At 38.7% G+C, this 17,549-nt stretch overlaps 1 long non-coding RNA gene across 4 annotated transcripts in view; it reads left to right on the top strand.

Annotated features, from left to right (window-relative positions):
* Window positions 1-17,549, top strand: part of LOC120754684 (uncharacterized) — a 90,976-nt gene that overhangs the window by 49,722 nt on the left and 23,705 nt on the right. For all 4 annotated transcript variants that reach the window (XR_009208035.1, XR_005701522.2, XR_005701523.2 and 1 more), the window contains one exon: window positions 13,185-13,218. This is a non-coding gene — a long non-coding RNA (uncharacterized LOC120754684). The remainder of the gene's footprint in view (window positions 1-13,184; window positions 13,219-17,549) is intronic.

Here is a 17,549-nt window from a genome sequence, read left to right on the forward strand (position 1 = left end):
GACAGGTAGGCTGCCTTCCTATTCAGCACTTATATTTTTTATCTACCTAATAAGGCTTGTTTACTCCATGTAATCACAGCCAACTGAAATCCATGGAAAGTCTCCCATTGCTTTAAGATGCTGCAAGTTATGGTGTAAATTTTAGTCTTGATTTTATTTAAGCCAATTCACCCCTAGGGTCTGAACTAATTTGGAGTCACTCTGATTTTGCCATGAGGAGTTTCAATTCTGAGAAGAAAGAGGTGTTTTTTTACTTTATAGTTGTGTACCTCTCTAAACAGGAGAGGAGACCCTGTTAGTGAGGATTATTGCAGAACGAGCAATCAGGCAATGAGGAGCTGCTCCTTAGGGATGTTCTTCTCCTCTGATCTTCACATAACAACACCTGGTGGGAGGAAACAATGTTCCAGGAAAGTGCTCCTGATCTGGCAGCTGATGATGATTATGTTGGGAGAAATGCCTACAGGCTCTCTTGATTAGGGAAATCATTCTTTTCATCTGAATTACAGCACCTTTTAAAAGCTTCCATCTGAGATCTGCAACAGTCTTACTATTGAGTTTGTGTGATAAGGTCTCACTTGGTGATTAAACCTTACCCAGCCCTTGAAAATTGTAACTTCAAGTCACAAAACAACAGTGGAACTTAGGGTATATATCTTGTCCAGTATATTTTATTATATTTATTGCTTAAGGCAAAAGGGAAGCTAAATTAGTTAGTGTGAAGCACTCTGTATTCCTCATCCAGGACTGAAAAGTTATGAAGCTGCTGCACTAGTCTTCAACAGAAAAGCAATAAATATTTTATAAAAGGTGTAGCTGGGTCTGATAGGGATCTCATACCACAGTAAGCAGATTTGAAGCAGTTTTTCAAATTGACTGAGACTGTCAAACTTACAGAACTTTTGAAGGTATGTGTCAAGAGTGGAATTTGATGCTTCATTTTATTCATGAAACCTGTCTTCCACAGCCTTTTACATTGTCTATTTCCACACATCCTTCCAAAATATGTCACCAGCTTCCTCAAGGAGCTGTCACTGATCTCAATACTATTTTTTTCTAGCCTCTCCTAAGGAAATGAGGTAGGATTTCATTGTATCCAGTCTCTTTCTCACTTCTTTAAATTAATATATATACAATTGTTAATAATTTTTGTTTTCTTTTTCAGTTTGAAGGGTCTTTTTCTCAATGGTGGTGTGGTCTGTTTCAGGTGAAGGCATGCTAGAAAGTAGATCCTGCTTGCATTTATTTATGTTCTTTAAGGTGTTTAAAATAGTTTATTTAAATCTTCATATACAGTCTACCAGGACATACATGGGAGGAGATTTTATTCATGGTCTTAGGTAGAAAAAATTATGGGTGGAAAATTGGGAGGAGCATTCTGTAAATATGTGAGAGGCAGAGATATTTGGTTTGATCCCATGTGTTCTCCTGTACAAATAGCCAGATCCACAGCTGGTTTCTCCTGATGCATCTACCTCATAGAAAAAAAGCACAGAAAAAAGCGTTGTGTCACAAAAGAAGCAGCCCCTAAAGAAGCAACACTGTTAAAGCTTAGCATAAATATTTCAAGATTAACAAATTCCTTTAACAGGGAAGCAAAAGTAGACTGACCTCATTCTCGTCAAAGGCTTGAAACCAAAATAACTTCTGGGCACCAGTGCATTTAATGAATGTGTTGTTAAACCTCAAAGGCCTCACTTTTTAAAGAAGCGTCATTTCACACTCCTGTGCTGTCCAGTTGGGGTTTTGTAATTGCTGACATCCACACATAGCCTTTAGCTGAATCACACTTGCTTTTCCTCAATGCCATTCAAGTCCAGCAAGACGCCATACTCAATTAGCCACTTCTGCATCCCTGGTCTCTGGAGGCTGGGAGACAGCGAGGGAAGGATCATTGTGTTTTGTTTGTTTGTCCTTAAAGGCAGAGAACTGACCTGAAAGAGAGGTGGACTGGGGCAGAGGTGAGCAGGAATGGGCTCTGGTGAGGAGGGTGCTGCACCAGGCAGGGCAGTCTGATGACAGATGGCAACTTGCAGAAGCTTCCAAGGAGATGCAAGGAGTGAGACACTGACTCTGAGGTGAAGCAGAATGCTTGGAGGAAAAACAGGGGTGAAATAACTTGCTGAAGATATACCTTCTCCAGGGGCCATTAACTGAAACAAGATAAATATATTCCCATAAAAAATTTCCTGCTCCACCAGAAATTAATGTCAACTCTTTGTCAAACTTTCACTAACATCCGTGAAAACACGTCTTTAAAAAAAGTCTGAGTGAGCAAACTACTTCAGTCAATTACTCCTACTTACAGACAGAATGTACTCATACAGATAAGTGAATATCAGAATGTACTGATATTTTCTTGTTCCGTGTGTTATAGGAAAAGCACCTGGATAGCAATTGAAGGGATGCTCCAAACACAGGCTAATCCAACCTCCTTTGTTAATGCCTTTCACATAATGGGGCTGTCTATGGCTACCTCCACACTGGCTCCTCTATGAACATGGCAATAAGAGAGTTTTCAAAATGATCCATGTGTATAACTCAGATAATCTGTATAGGATCCAGTTATAGCTTTTCATGAGCAGAGCCCATCTGTTAGCTCTTACCCTCTCTGCTCTCTCCACATGAAATAGTGAGAATATATTTGGGGAACAGAGCTGTAACTGCTGGGTCCCTGAATGACTGTTCAGACAATCTTCTTGCTTAGATATTCTGACCTTGTCTGATGCATTTTTGGAGACATCCAGTGATCAAGACAGCAGCTTTGTCACTCCATGTCACCATTCTCATAGATGCCATTCTGTAGCTAAAGTCATTATTCCTACAAATTATTACTGATTTCCTCTTGTTCCTCCACAGAGAACAAGAAATAAAAGTTTTTTTCATATTTGAGGACTGTTGTATACTTTCCCATAATCTCACTTCTTTCTGATATTCTTATAGGTCATGTTTACCACATTCTTGCTATTCTGTTTTGCAGGTTTTTTTGTATCTCCTGCAGTCTCCCAAAATTTTCAGAAATATCTGTAGCATGTTGCACCCAGAGTCAGTGACTGATTTCTAGCTCAGCCTCCTCTACTACTAATTATAGTGGAATAATGATGACTGATGTTTTCAATATGTTATACATGGAAGATAATTTCAAAATAGAAATTGCTTTTTGTAGCAGGAATCAATGTTAGAATCACAGAATTATCTGAATTGGCAGAGACCTTCAAAGATCACCTAGTTCCAATCCTCCCTGTCAGGGACATCTGTCATAGATCAAGGTCCTCAAAGCCCCATTCAATATGATCTTGAACTATTTCAATGGTGGGACATCCATAATTTTCCTGGACAACCTGTTCCAGTGTCTTGCCATCCTTATTATAAAAAAGTTCTTTCTTACGTCCAATCTAAACCTGCTCTCTTTCAATGTAAAACTATGTCCTCTTGTCCTGTAACCTGAGGCCTTGGTAAAAATCTCTCAATCTTTCTTACAAGCCCCCTTTGTATACTGAAAGGTAAAATGAGCCCCCCTGGAGCCTTCTCTCCTCTGGGCTGGGCAAACCCAACTCTCTCAGCCTGTCTTTTCCAGAGAGGTTCTCCACCCCTCTGAGCATCTTCATGGCTTCCTCTGAACTTTCTCCAACAGGATGTTGGGGGTCCTGTAGTTGGACACATTACTTTGTGGGCTGTCACAAAAGTGGAATAGAGAGGCAGAATCACCTCTCTTGACCTATTGTCCATGCTTTGTTTTATGTAGCCCAGGACATGGTTGGTTTTCTGGTCTGTGACTGCAGCTTGCCAGTGCATCTCTAATTCTGCATCCACCAGCACCCCCAAGCCCTCCTCTGCAGGGTTGATCTCAATCCCTTCATGCTCCAGTCTGTTTCTGGGTTGTTCCAACCCAGGGGCAGCACCTGGCACTCAGCCTTGTTGAACTTCATGAGGTTTGCATGCTCCCACTCCTCAGGGCTGTCCAGGTCCCTCTGGTGAATCCATTCCCTCAAGAGAATATCTCTGCACCACTCAGCTGGGTGCTCTGTAAACTTGGTGATGGAGGACTTGACCCCACTCACTATGTCACCAATGAATATATTAATTAGTACTGGTCCCAGTATGTACTTTTGGGAATACCACTCGTTACTGGGTGCAGACTATTACTGTTGTGTTGAACATACCTATTTCCTGAAAAATTCCTTAGTGTGTATATATATATATATATATATATATATATATATATATATATATATATATTTTAATTGTATACTGGACTCTTATCCTCTTCTTAAAAAACCCCAATAGATTTAATAACCCAATGTCACATAACTAGTATTTCAATACTGAATATTAAATGTTCTTGTTCTTTTGTTATTCTTTTCAGATAAGAAACAGACTTATATTTTCCCCTTTGGTTTGTTGTTTTTTTTTTTTTTTTTTTTTTTAATTCTTGATGGGTTTGTGCAATCCATCCTTATTGCCTTTCTTTATTCCCTGAGAGCAGCATGTGGTTGTGCTGTTAAGCCTTTCTGACTGTAATTTGCATGATTACTTCAGGGAGGAGGAGGGAAAATCAGGCTGCTACACAACATATTAGATCTATGTTGGTGGTTTTACTCTTTTACAAGGATTATGCGATCCAGTCATCTTTTTATACTATGGCTATATGCAAAGTTTTATCACCTCAGCAATTATCTTATGTCTACATTATTTTACCCCACCTCTAAGGACATGGTTGTTCACTTATTCTCCTGGCAAAATTTTCAGCAGCAGATAAATTGTTGGATTTAACTGCTGCTGATAATTTTGCCAACAGAATAAGTGAACAACTTTTTTGTCTTGATACCACAGATTTCAACTGTTACTGATTTACCATACTCAGCTGCCTTGATGAAATACTGTATCCAAGATTTGTTTTAAGATATTTGTATAACATATACAGGGTAGCAATGATTCTGCACTGATCCATGCTTTTAACAACCACAGTCAGTTATTCCTTCTGACATGGGAAAGCTATAAAACATCAGCTGAAAATCTGATGAGATATGAAACACCCTGACTCATTAGATACATGAACACTGCAGAAATTTTGGAACCAATAATTTTATTTGCAATGAAAATTAATAATATTTATCTCTTTTTTTATCCTGAAATATCTGAAGGCATTTCTTAGACTTTTGGTAGCCAACACAGAAATGTGACGAAAGAATCATCTGTATTCCCTCAGGACTAAAATGAGGGAATTGCATGAAAACAGAGCTACTTTATAGCTGACTATTAGCAATTGTCACCAGAGCTATATAAATAAAATCACTATCCCAACTCAGTTGCTTATGTTCTGCTTTACTCTAGGCAAGTTTTCCAACATTTCTGCCCTTACTTTCCTATTTACAAAATACCTAATGTTGAAAGCCACGTAGAGACCCTGAAGGGCTGCCAGCAGAACCGGAGCTTATGGCTCTCTTGCTGTCTCTATGTAAACAGTATGCCTTCATCAGTATGGGTTGAGACTATATCGTTAAGGCACAGCTTGCTGGATATAATATTTCCTCAGCGCTGTACAAACATGAACTCATTATCTTCATCTCTCACAAATTGGGTGGCTGATTGTACAATCTCACTTTCACAAGTCAAGAAAGTAAGATGGGAGGCAAAACACGCTAATTAAGCCACCATATGAGACAATGTAAGGTGGCAGAAGCATCTTTAAAGTTGCCTTTGGTTTTCTAGATGATCAATGAAGAGTAGGGTGTGATTTATGCCATGCTAAAGTCAATACCTATGTTCGGTTAAATGACTCACCCTATGCTTCACTGACTCTGTGGACTTTTCTATTAAATATAATAGGAACACAAGAAACTTTCTCAGATGTCAATGCTTACATTGCCGGATGGCTAATTTAGTTAGGTAAGTTTTGGGAAGCTAAGAAATACAAATCCTGCCCTATAAGCCACAGTGAAATGCAAATAACACAGTCTAGAATAGGGGAAGGGGTCACAGAAGCAAGCCTGACAGAGAGCAAGGAGTGTTTGGAGAATGATCTCAGGTATGTGATATGATTCTTGTGTCTGTCTTGTGCAGGACCAGGAGCTGCCCGTGATATTTGTGGGTTCCTTCCAACTCAGGGTATTCTATTATTTAGGACAGTTTTTGAATTCCCGTTAAGCTGGTGAAAACCAGACTGCTCTAACCCTTTTGTTAGAATCAAAATATCAGTAAAGCCTGCATAAAGTTTCCTTTCTCCTTGCCAAGATCAACTGGTCAACATGATCCCTTCCCTCTAAGAATTACCTAGTCTCAAACCCCAGAAACAATTCCTCTGTCATGAGTGTCACCTCTCTGCTTTGAGTATATGTGAGAGAAAACAGTGAGTGAGACCATGGGGCAAATCCAGAAACCTGCTATCTAAGGCTGCCAGATGAAAGCTGACTGCATGAATGATGGAAAAGCATAACTACGATGGCATATTTAGTCATTTACTGTGGATTCAGGATTTCAGAGATGTGACTGCTTCTTTTCATTGACTGCACAGAGAATCAGTGTGTGACAGTCTGTGTGCTGCACTGTTTTCACAAATGTCTAAGGAGTGTCAGGAGTCTTAGGGGACTGAACAATGAAAGTGACTCGAACTATTGTCTGGTCATATTGATAATTATTCTGGTGTTTGGTTTAAAAAAAAAATGTATAGCAAAACCATGTCTTTAGAAGCTGTGCAGCTTAAAGATCAATAGACCTCTGAAAGGATGGCTCTTCATTAGAAAGAATTTGAGGGAAAACCAGGATTAGAAACTCAAGAGCGAAAGTAGTTTGTCTCCTTTTCATACAATATTTTCTTTTTTACAAAGAAAAAGGAGTAATGTTTTAAAATGCTGTCCATTTTTAAGGTGCAATGCAGGTGTATTTTGGGGAGCCATGTGAAATGCTTTCAAGGTTTCCTAGGGAGCATATGGTTAAAAATAAATAAATAAATAAATAAATAAATCAGCAAACAATGACACAAAACAGAATACCAGTGACTAGCACTTATCCCATCCATCAGACACGTGCTGGAGCATAAACTTGGGGGTATATTAGCAGTTACTGATGCCATCTGGTCTTTTTTCTATTGCGATTGTATAACAGTTTCTGCATTTTAACAGAGCCACATTGGAGGGAATTGCTAGAGAGAAGTAACAGCCATCCAAGCACAGGAAATTTAAATAGTTAATGATGCAGAGAATGCATGAGAAATGAGGTTGGAAGTTTGGCATCCCAGCTCATAAACAAAAGGTAACAGATACCACAAGAGCAACAAACAACACATCTGTTGATTTAAGCATTGACATTTTTCCACATAGGAAAAAAAAAATAAATTACCGTCTAGAGACTAGAAACAGTGTAAACCACCATGACCCCGCAGCACATTTAAGAGGAAAGGCAATTTATCCAAGCTTTCAGCTCTTCTGAGGTTTATTCAGGAGCAGGGAAGATGCAGAGGCTGTGTTTGCTGAAGGCTGAGGGGTGAGAAGCTGTACACAGCAAGTACATCCACAAAATGTGAAGTGAGCTGCCTGAAGTGAGCTGGTAGGACAAAGGGTAATGGCTTCAAAGTGCAGGAGGGTGGGTTTAAATTGGATATTGGGAAGAAATTCTTTTCTGTGAAGGTGGTGAGGCACCAGCAGTGGTTGCCCAGAGAAGCTGTGGATGCCCCATCCCTGGAGGTGTTTAACGCAAGGTTGGATGGGGCTTTGAGCAACCTGGTCTAGTGGAAGGTATCCCTGCCCATGGCAGAGGGGTTGGATTAGATGATCCTTAGGGTCCCTTCCAAGTCAAACCATTCCATGATCCCATGACTCCATGACATTTTTACTGTGTTCTACAGGGCTTGATAGCAAGATGCAGGAAGCTGAACTTGTAAATCCATGCACAGGTTTTGTCCCTAATGGAAGTATTTTCTGGTAGGATTTTAAGCACATTGTTAACACTAAACCTGGGAAGAAATGTAGGATACAGCTATCTGTGCCTGGAGAAATACTATTTTAGAGTTGAAAATATGAATGTTCTATGCTATTTCAGTATGACTTTTTTTTTTTTTTTTTCTCATTTAAAGAAGAGTGTTAAGCTAAAGCAATTAAAAAGTCCAACAAACTGATCAGCTACAATAACCAACAACAACAGCCCTTCAAGTAGGTGTCTAGCTGGTGGCTAAATGCAAGAATCGGTGATATGAAAATCTACACTCACACCAAACACCTTACCAGGCTGTCCTACACTCTCCTGTTACAGCTGTCTCACCCTAAATAGTAGTGGAATATTGATTGAATTAGCTATTTGGTCTGATTTCCCCATACCTAAAGACATCGTGAGACTCTGACTAGAATTTCTGTCTTGCTTCTAAAGAACCTTTTCTGGCCAAAATTCAGGCAAACTCTTGTAGTCATATAAAAAGTTGCAGCAAATGGTAATTTTACAATAATGAAAAGTTGAACATTACCACAGTACAAGACTGTGTGGTACCCTGCTTGTTTGTCTAACATTTCTGCTCTGATGTAAAGAGGATAGAACTTGGGAACTTCAGAGCATCTCTGTCAGACTTCCTGTGCAATCTTGCATGAGTCAATCCTTTGTGCTTTGCTTTGCTTTTATCCCCTCTCTCATCTAGGATTCCTGCCATTCTTTCTCAGTTGTATGGCAAATGGCAGAATCATTTTGGGAGGGTGTTGGATGATGATATTTACTGTAGTTAAAGACTGTGAAACAAAATCTTTGTCTCTTTTTAACTGTTTTGTAAATTTTGGTTATTCTGAAAGTTTTGATGCTTATATTACTCTCCACCAGCTTGTCACAAGATAGAGTTGTCATGTCCAAAGAATTTATCTTTTCATTATTTTCTCATTATTTCAACACATATTCCTTCCTAAATGATACATCAGAAGGAGGAAAAGAAAAATAAACACCTGCTGTTCCTGTCTATGTTCTACAGCTAGAGAAAATTAGTCATTAGTTCTGTGGCAGCTCCCAGCCCACTTACAGGAATCTGTGAAAGATGACCTTACCCTATTGTGTTTTAGGAAAATATCCAGCCAAAGAGGGTAGGATAAATAACATATATTTGATTAAAGGGAAAAACGTAGCCTCATTTCTTCTGTTAATAAAGGTGGGAATGTTTACATATCATGTAAGAGTGTTTACAGATCTTTACAGATCACATGTTTTTCACTCATAGAACCATAACAGTGTTTCAGTGCAGAGCTCTACATAAGGTAGTTGATCCAAATTACAATAAAATTGCTTTTCTCAGTTATTTTATATGAACCCTGTGAAGGGATGTCACAGGCTGTTGCGCTCCTGGTCCATGGGGACCATACAATTGTGGTCACTGGTACCAAAGAGGATTGGTAGGAGCCTTTACCTTGTGAACACAAAGGGCTGTGAACAGAGGGGCTCCTGTACTATTGTCACCTCCTTGCTGGTCAGGCCAGGACAGCCCTGAGTGCAGTCTTGTAACCCTGGGATTCCCCAGTGCCCTGGAGAGTCACATCTCATAGGGGTTATCATCACATCAGGGAAATAAGATGCTTGATACCTACCAATCTCTTTAAGAACAAAAGTACTCTGGGTTGAGTATCCTGAAATGTTTCACACCCCTAATGTCTAAAGTGTTCTTGTTGGAAGGTGAGATATTGGTGTCTTGGTCTTGCTCACTGTTAACTAATCTCAGTACCAGGTTTTTCTTTTTGCATATTTTCTTGTGTTTGTTTGTTTGTTTGTTAAGAATGACCAAGAGTTACCTGGACACAAATCCCACCCTAGCTCTGGAGGCAGACACTGAGCTCTACAACCAATGCTGTACCTGACCTTGTGCTAAAAATCCTGACCAAAGCCCATTAGGCCAAGAAAATCTTGCAGCAGTTTGCTTCAAATCTTCACGAAAAAAAATGACCCACAGAAATAAGCAAAATCACGAAACTGTGTTTATTCAAAACACAAAAATGGAAGAAGAGAAGCACACATGCTAATTTCCACTTAATCATTTCACAGTATGTCATTACACTGTGAGATCCAGCACAGCAAAATGTCAGCACCAAAGAAATAAATTCTCTTTGCATGCCACCTTCTTTCCCGAATTTTAAGAAGGGCTCAGCACACCTGTTTGCCAAGGAGAAAACCTGCAATTAGTGCTGAGTGACTGTTTCTGTAGCTGAGTGGATGAGGTAGACACCAGCACTTGCTCACCACAGCCAGCAAACGTCTGCACCATTCACAAAACACACATTTGTTCACACTTAACATTCTTTTCATATCACTCCACTGAGAATTTGACTGTAACAGCAAAAGTATTTTGCAATTTTAAGAGATGTCTCCCCACAGACACAAATTAATTCAGCTTCACAGAGCTCCTGGTTTAAGAATTTTTTTCCATGAGTTAAATGGAGGGGAGAAAATGTTCTCAGTTATATATTAAAAAAAAAAAAAAAAGAAAAAAGAAAAAAAAAAGGAAAAAGGAAAAAAAAAAAGAACAGGTTTGGGGCCCTGGAGATTCAGTGACACAGGACAATATGATGCTTCATATAGTAAAGATTGCAGAAGCCATCTGGAGCACAAAATGCCGTTTGTTTCCCATGCTTCTATGTGCTGGCAGTTCTGTACATAGATAAGATTCTTTCTTACATTAAAATTCTGTGGGAAAATTACTGTAAGTATGCTTCTTCAATTGCTTCATCTGTTTTTCAGTTATCTCTGCTTGTTTTCTGTTAGTATGAGCACTATAGAACCTGTTCAGATGTGGAATGGTTAGGGAGGTTCAATACTTTTATTACAAAATGTCTTTATTGATCTTCAGAATTTTCATTTCAGTCCTTATTTCTACTGAGTAAAATAACTCAAGAAAGCAGCCATTGGATTCTTTTAGAAAAATGGTCTGGTAAAATTCATAAGGATACCTAGATTTGTCCTACAGCTGCAAGATTTTCTTTTAAGGTCCAAGTGTGGTATCTTACTGTTTATCATCAGCTGAGATGTGCATGCTGGGTATGCTTATATTCTACAACTGTAGGTCAGAATTTCATTTTAAATCACTCCTGTGAGTGATTGAGGCAAAGCCATGTGAAACAATAATAAAATAGCCCAGGTAGGAAGAGACCTTGAAAGATCACCTGATCCAATCTTCCATGAGAAAGGGAGCCAAGTGAGACATTCTAGCACACCATCCAGTCACATCTTGAAAACCACCAGTGATATGAACTCAGCCACATTCCTGGGGAGGTTGTTCCAATGACTGATTGTTCTCACTGTAAAATGTTCACTTCCTATGTTGAGATTAAACCTCTCTTTGTGCCACTTGTCCCCATTGCTCCTTGTGCTCTCCTTGTGACTCTCTATGAACACAGACCCTTCACCCTTTTTCTAGGTGCCCTTTTAAGCACTGGAATACTGTGATGATGTCATCCCTGAGCCAGCTTTTCTCAAAGTTAAAAGAAGAGTCCATCAGTCTTTCCTCACAGAGGAGGGTCCAGCCCTTTGATCATCTTCATGGCCTGCCTTTGGATGTTCTCCAGTCTGTCTATGCCCATCAATTGTGGGGACAAGAGGTGGGCAATGTACTCCAGGCCTGAAAAGTACATCTCTATCCCTGTGGATGCAGCCCAGGATCCATTTATCTTAATTTACTTTAATTTACTTTAATTTACTTTAATTTACTTTAATTTACTTTAATTTTCCTTAATTTACCTTCATTACTGCAGCAGCTCCACTGCTGACACATGCTCAGCCTCTTGTCCACCAGGCCCCAGGGCCCCTTTCAGCAGGGTTGCTCCTCATCCACACAGAGCCCAGCCTGTAAAGTCTCTTTGGTTATGTCATCCCAAGGGCAGGAATCTGCACGTGTCTTTGTTAAACTTCATACAGTTTTCCCTAACCCACTCTTCCAGCCTTTCCAAGCCTCTCTGTGAGATCTCTTCCTCCTGATGTATCCTCCTAACACCCAGCTTGGTGTCATCAGAACTCTTGATGAGAGCATTTTCAATGCTACCACGCAGATCATTTGGGAAGGTGTTGTGAAGTGTGGAGCACAGTATCAATCCCTGGGGGCCCCACTTGTGACAGGCTGCCAGCCTGAGTAAAAAACATTGCTCCCCACCTCTATTAGAATTTTCCTGCCCACAAAACACACCATCTCATGCCTGTGTCTTGCCAGTTTGTCTAGAAGAAGACTATGGGAGTTGATGTGGAATGCTTTGCTGTCCTTGGTAAAATAGCCACTTGCTCTCCCCATGTCAAAAGAAGACAAAATTTTGTTGTGGAAGGTGACCAGGTTACTATGGCACAACTTTTGTTTGGTAAATCTGAGATGGCTGATCATGTTGTACTGCAATGGGCTGAATGAAAACAGCCATGGTGGAATTCATCTCACATTGTTTTAAGTGCTGTTGAAGTCAAGCAAAAATTGTTCCTGTTACTGAAGATTTTTCCTCCATGTGAGTCCATGTGAAAAATTATTTTTTTCTTTCCTTATGTGGCTGACCATAAAAGGTATATTATCCTCTGTCCAAGAATAACAGAACTAGAAGGTTTGTAAGTGGAAGATGGGACAGGAATAGTGTTTTCCTATTAGATGAAAACTGGAAGAATACAGTTTCTTCAAAAAATTTCTTGGATGAAGAAGTTTAAAAATAAAATTGAAGTTTTGTTTAGAAAAAATAAAATAACATGATTTTACAGTGCTAAAAGTAATGAAATTCAGCGGGCAGAAAATCCTTCATTATTCAGAGTGTAAGGGAAATACCTTGTTTTCTTAAAGCTACTCATATATGTCACTTTTTAACAAGGATGAAATTAACATAGCCTGAATAAATGCAGAGAGCTGGGCAAATCCAGGCAGAAAATGGCATGTGATTATCTCAATGTCAGAAAATAAGAACATAACATTTCTCTTCGGCACTCACCAAAGTAGAAGTATGGAAAAATCATTGTATTTCTACCAAACTTTTTAATCTTCTTTTGTCTACACATAAAAGTTGTTGATTATTTTGAATTCCCAAGGCAAGTCAGCACAACAGCTGAATTAAAGCACAGCTTCCAGAAGCCTGGTCTAATTGCTCAACTAGGAATGCAAAGTGTCTCTGAATAAGTTATTATTTTAATAGCAAAATCCTGTTAATGGGACTGGGATATTTTTTAGTTCTTTAATAATATAAACAACATTTCCCTTTTCTATTTTCCAGAACATCTTAAGTCATTGGGCTCTTTCTGATCAAAGTAAGTAAATTCATATTATTTTTTAAAATTGCTGGTCGCTTCTGTCACAGAGACTTATGTGAGCCAAAATGTACTCAAATGAAATTTAATTTGCAAAACCATTTAAAGGTCTGTCAGCATTGATGGATTACAGATTCAGGATGTCAAATGGAATTGCTACTACACACATGACTTTAGGATTCCTAAGCTTTAGAAGGGTAACCCAGCATGCTCAACCACTTACTTTGTTAGAGGAGGACTCTGCACCTCCAGGGGTTCCTCTTGGGCAATGTCCACCATGGGGAGAGTCAGGAGAGATGGAAGGCTTATCAGTCAATAAAAAGTTGACATTATTCTTATTTCACTACAGAACAAGAACAGAATTAATCAGTGAAAACTGTAAAGGTGAGATGATAATGAGTCAAGAAGTACAAGGAGTACATAACAGGGGGAATTAAATCCTGAATTGAATAGTATTGTCAATGGTTCAGTCAGAAAGTAGAGATATTGTGTTTTACAGAAGATGTTTGTTGATATATTCTTATGCTATATTGTGCATGATATTAAATCAATGTTGTTTTTCCATGTGCACAATTTAAAAAATAACCATTAAAAGAAATGTACTCTTGAGAGACGTTAAAGTGACTATGCCTTCATCAATTAGACAAATCACTCTTACCAAGCCTTTCACTTCCAGGATTCAGAGTTAGCCTCCGTGTGAAGGCTAATGCTGCAATCCTTCCAAAAGAAACATAGGAAATTTGAATAGCTGAAATGTAATAATATGTAGCTAAATCTCCTCATCCTCAAGCACTTCTTTCATCAAAACTGATGTCCCTTATTCTGCTCCTCTCAGCAGCCAGGCCTCTCTCAATGACTGAGGAGTTCTGATTGGGTCCCAGGCACCACAGAATGAATTAAAAAAGCACAGAACCACATTTTAAGTGGTATGGGGTTAAGCCATCCCGAAGGGACCTTCAGAAGACACCATGCAATAGAAGACACAATTCAGCACCCAAATATCTGGTGCAAAGAAGGTGCATTCTTTTCTGGGACTTTCCAGGGTCACTACTTTGCTTTGCAAGAAGGACCAAAGAAACTGACGAAAATTGAAAATTTCTTTTCTCTCCATCTTACAGGGTATCCAGTGTCCTTGTATATGTTTTCACTGGACTGTCCTTTTATTCTTATATTTATAGGGTCACTGCATATTTTAATTGAATTTTCCTGAGAAAGCATTTATGTTTTCTATTTGTCTCTTGCTCAGGCGCAGTCTAAGGGCACCTAACACAAACTTAAAGTGATCATATGGACAATCACAAGATAGTTACAGGAAAATTACTCAATATGGCCATAAAAGCATTTGAAAATGTAGTTGCTTTGTAGTTTAGCTAATATAAACTTTTTTTTTTTTTTTTTTTTTTTTTTCCCAAAGACATACATACTAACGTATATGCTTACAGATCCCTTCCCTTAACTACTGCAGGTTTCCTGACAAGTTTGTCAGGGGTTCAGTTTTACTCTTGGCGAACATTTACCACAGAAAGACAAAGCTACCTTATGCTGGCACAAGTAGTCCCTCCTGGACTCTTCCATCTGCTCAAGTTTCAAGGAACAGATGCTAGGATAAATTTCAGACTTGGGATATGCAGCTGAATGAAAGAATGGCCCGTGGCAGCAGCAGCTTCCAAATTAAGAAGAAAATGCTTTAAAAATGGGAAGTAAAATAACCCTTAAACCCAGATACTGTAAAGTTCACTGGAAACCGAACGATGGGTAGACAATAAATCTGTAAAATCTCTTGAAAAGGCAAAAGAAGAGGACATTGCCACACTGTGGAATGACATCTCACCTGATAATGGCTTGTGGTTATGTTGGGCTAATTAATATGTTGAAAGAAAATGTTTGAAAAAGGAAAAAATATTAAAAACTTTTTTTTATCAGAAAATAAATTAGACTTAAATAATTAGATTTTTTTTATTTAGAAAAACATTGCCAGCTTAAAATGTTTGGATCCAACTAAGGGCTGGAAATATTTTGATAACAGTCTTCAAAAGCTTGAAATAGGTTGTTTCTTCACCCAATAACCAGCTCTGTGCATCACATATTAAATCTTCAGGCAATGAAGCTTCCAGGTTGGAAATACTTTAAAGCTAACTTTTTAAAATAGCATCCTAGTCTTCCACCAAAATTTAAAGCAGATTCATAAAGGGTAGTAAATCACTAATTTATTAGCCTTTAGTATGCACCCTAGAGGATTCCAGCCTGGAACAGCAAGATTTATCTGAAAACTTGCAGAAGTCATTGGATTATTTCCTCATACTTCAAATCAAGTTCAATTATGGTTTAGGTTTTTGTTTTGTTTTTCATTTTTTTCCCACAAGTCTTGAAATATTAATGGAATTATCCAGAAATATTGTAATGTAAACTTCTCTTAATTTAAATTCATAATCAGCAAGCTTAATTAGCCACTTTTCAAGTCAATTGTTATTTACTTAACATAGCATAATTACTCAATTACATTAAAATTGTGTCTTTTTGAATAATCTGATCCAAATATTTTTTAATGGTTTTACTTTCACTAAAGAATTCATGAGTGATTTTTGTCCTTTCGTTGATGAGTTCATGGCTGATTTTTTTTTTCTCTAAGCATTTTGAATACTCAGCATTAGTATTATATTAAATTAATTACAGTGAAGGCATAGGAAATGTCGATTAAAACATAGAAAATATAAACATTTTCATCGAAAGCATTTAAGACTGAAGAATTAAAAATTCATGAGTCCTCGATTCTCTAGTTATAACAAATATTTGACTGTCATCATGGAATAGATGAATTTGATGATGTTAAGAGGATTTCCATATGAGGCATCAAGGACCATTGACTATCTAATGTGAACGTCACAGATTTTTATTGCTTAAACATTGTGGACTTGATCCATAGCTCACTGAAACTCACTGAGGGCCTTTTACTGACATCTTTGATGTTTGAGATTAACTCAATATTTTCACAAATTGTTTTTTTCTCTTGTCTCAATGAAGCTCCAGGTCAGTCAGAGCCAGTGAAAAGTTCATCTGTCAGGAAGAACAGCTTTCCCAATGGACAGAAGTTATATCACTGCCATTGGATTGAAGAGGAAACAGTACAGTGAGGAGGAGGACAGAGCAGTTGTTGGACTCCAGAGGAGGCCCAAGAGGATACTCAGAAGGCTGGAACACCTCTCCTATGAAGAGAGGCTGAGAGAGATGAGGTTGTTCAGTTTGGAGAAGAGGAGATCCTATTGCAGCCTTTCAGTACTTAGAAGGGGCTTATGAAGAAGATAAAGAATGGGTTTTTTACATCAGCAAATAGTGACAAGACAAAGAGTAATGGTTTCAAACTAAAAGAGGAGAGATTTAAATTAGATATTAGGAAGCAATTCTTTACTCAGGGGGGAGTGAGACACTGGCACAGGTTGCCCAGAATAGTTGTGGTTGCCCCATCCCTGGAAGTGCTCAAGACCAGCCTGGATGGGGCCCAGAGCAACCTAGTCTAGAGGGTGGACCATGGCAGGAGGCTGGAACTAGATGGTCTTTAAGGTCTCTTCCAACTCAAACCACTTGATTCTATGATTCTATGGCACCTATAGGCTCCCAGAGACTGAATTCAGATATCTGCTATGCCTCAGTCTTACTCTGTAACCTTCAACAAGAAATTCATTGTCATATTAGCAGATCAGTTGCTCTTTTAAACTTCCAGTGTCATGAAACCAAGTCAGCAAAACCTTATCAAACCTGCTTTGGTTCCAGCTTGCCAAACGTGTTCAAGGCTACCCCCATCTGGAGCTGTTGGCCACATTATTTGTTTTTAAGAACAGAAAATAGAGCATTCTCTATATCCCCACCTCTAGCTTGAATGCCATCTCATTATCTTTGAACTTAATACAGTGTAAAGAATTATACCACAGCTCTGTGACGGGTGTTTGGGACCCTCTATGACACTTGGTGGAGATACAGTGAGTTGGTGAAATCAGAAATGTGATTTCTTTGACTGACTGTATGCACTGCTTTAAGATGAATGATCAATCTTGTAAGACTTTGAATGAGAGTTTAAAGTGATTTGGTGTGTTTGCTTGCATTGGAAGAATCCACAATTAATCAGAGAACTCAATTTCTAATATATTCTAATGTTATATGGCAACAGGAACTTGGGTAATGGTCATTTGCCGTGCTTGTTTGTGTGAGACCCTTGTTTACCAAGCAGAAAATAGGACTCTTAATGCCTCAGATGCTCAGGAGTAGCCATAACTCTCAAAAACTGCATTTTATTAATTCCAGAGAGGTGGTGATTACACAGTGCCTGTTTTACTTGC

This window comes from Hirundo rustica, chromosome 1, assembly GCF_015227805.2.
Source record: "Hirundo rustica isolate bHirRus1 chromosome 1, bHirRus1.pri.v3, whole genome shotgun sequence".
NCBI classification, from domain to species: domain Eukaryota; kingdom Metazoa; phylum Chordata; class Aves; order Passeriformes; family Hirundinidae; genus Hirundo; species Hirundo rustica.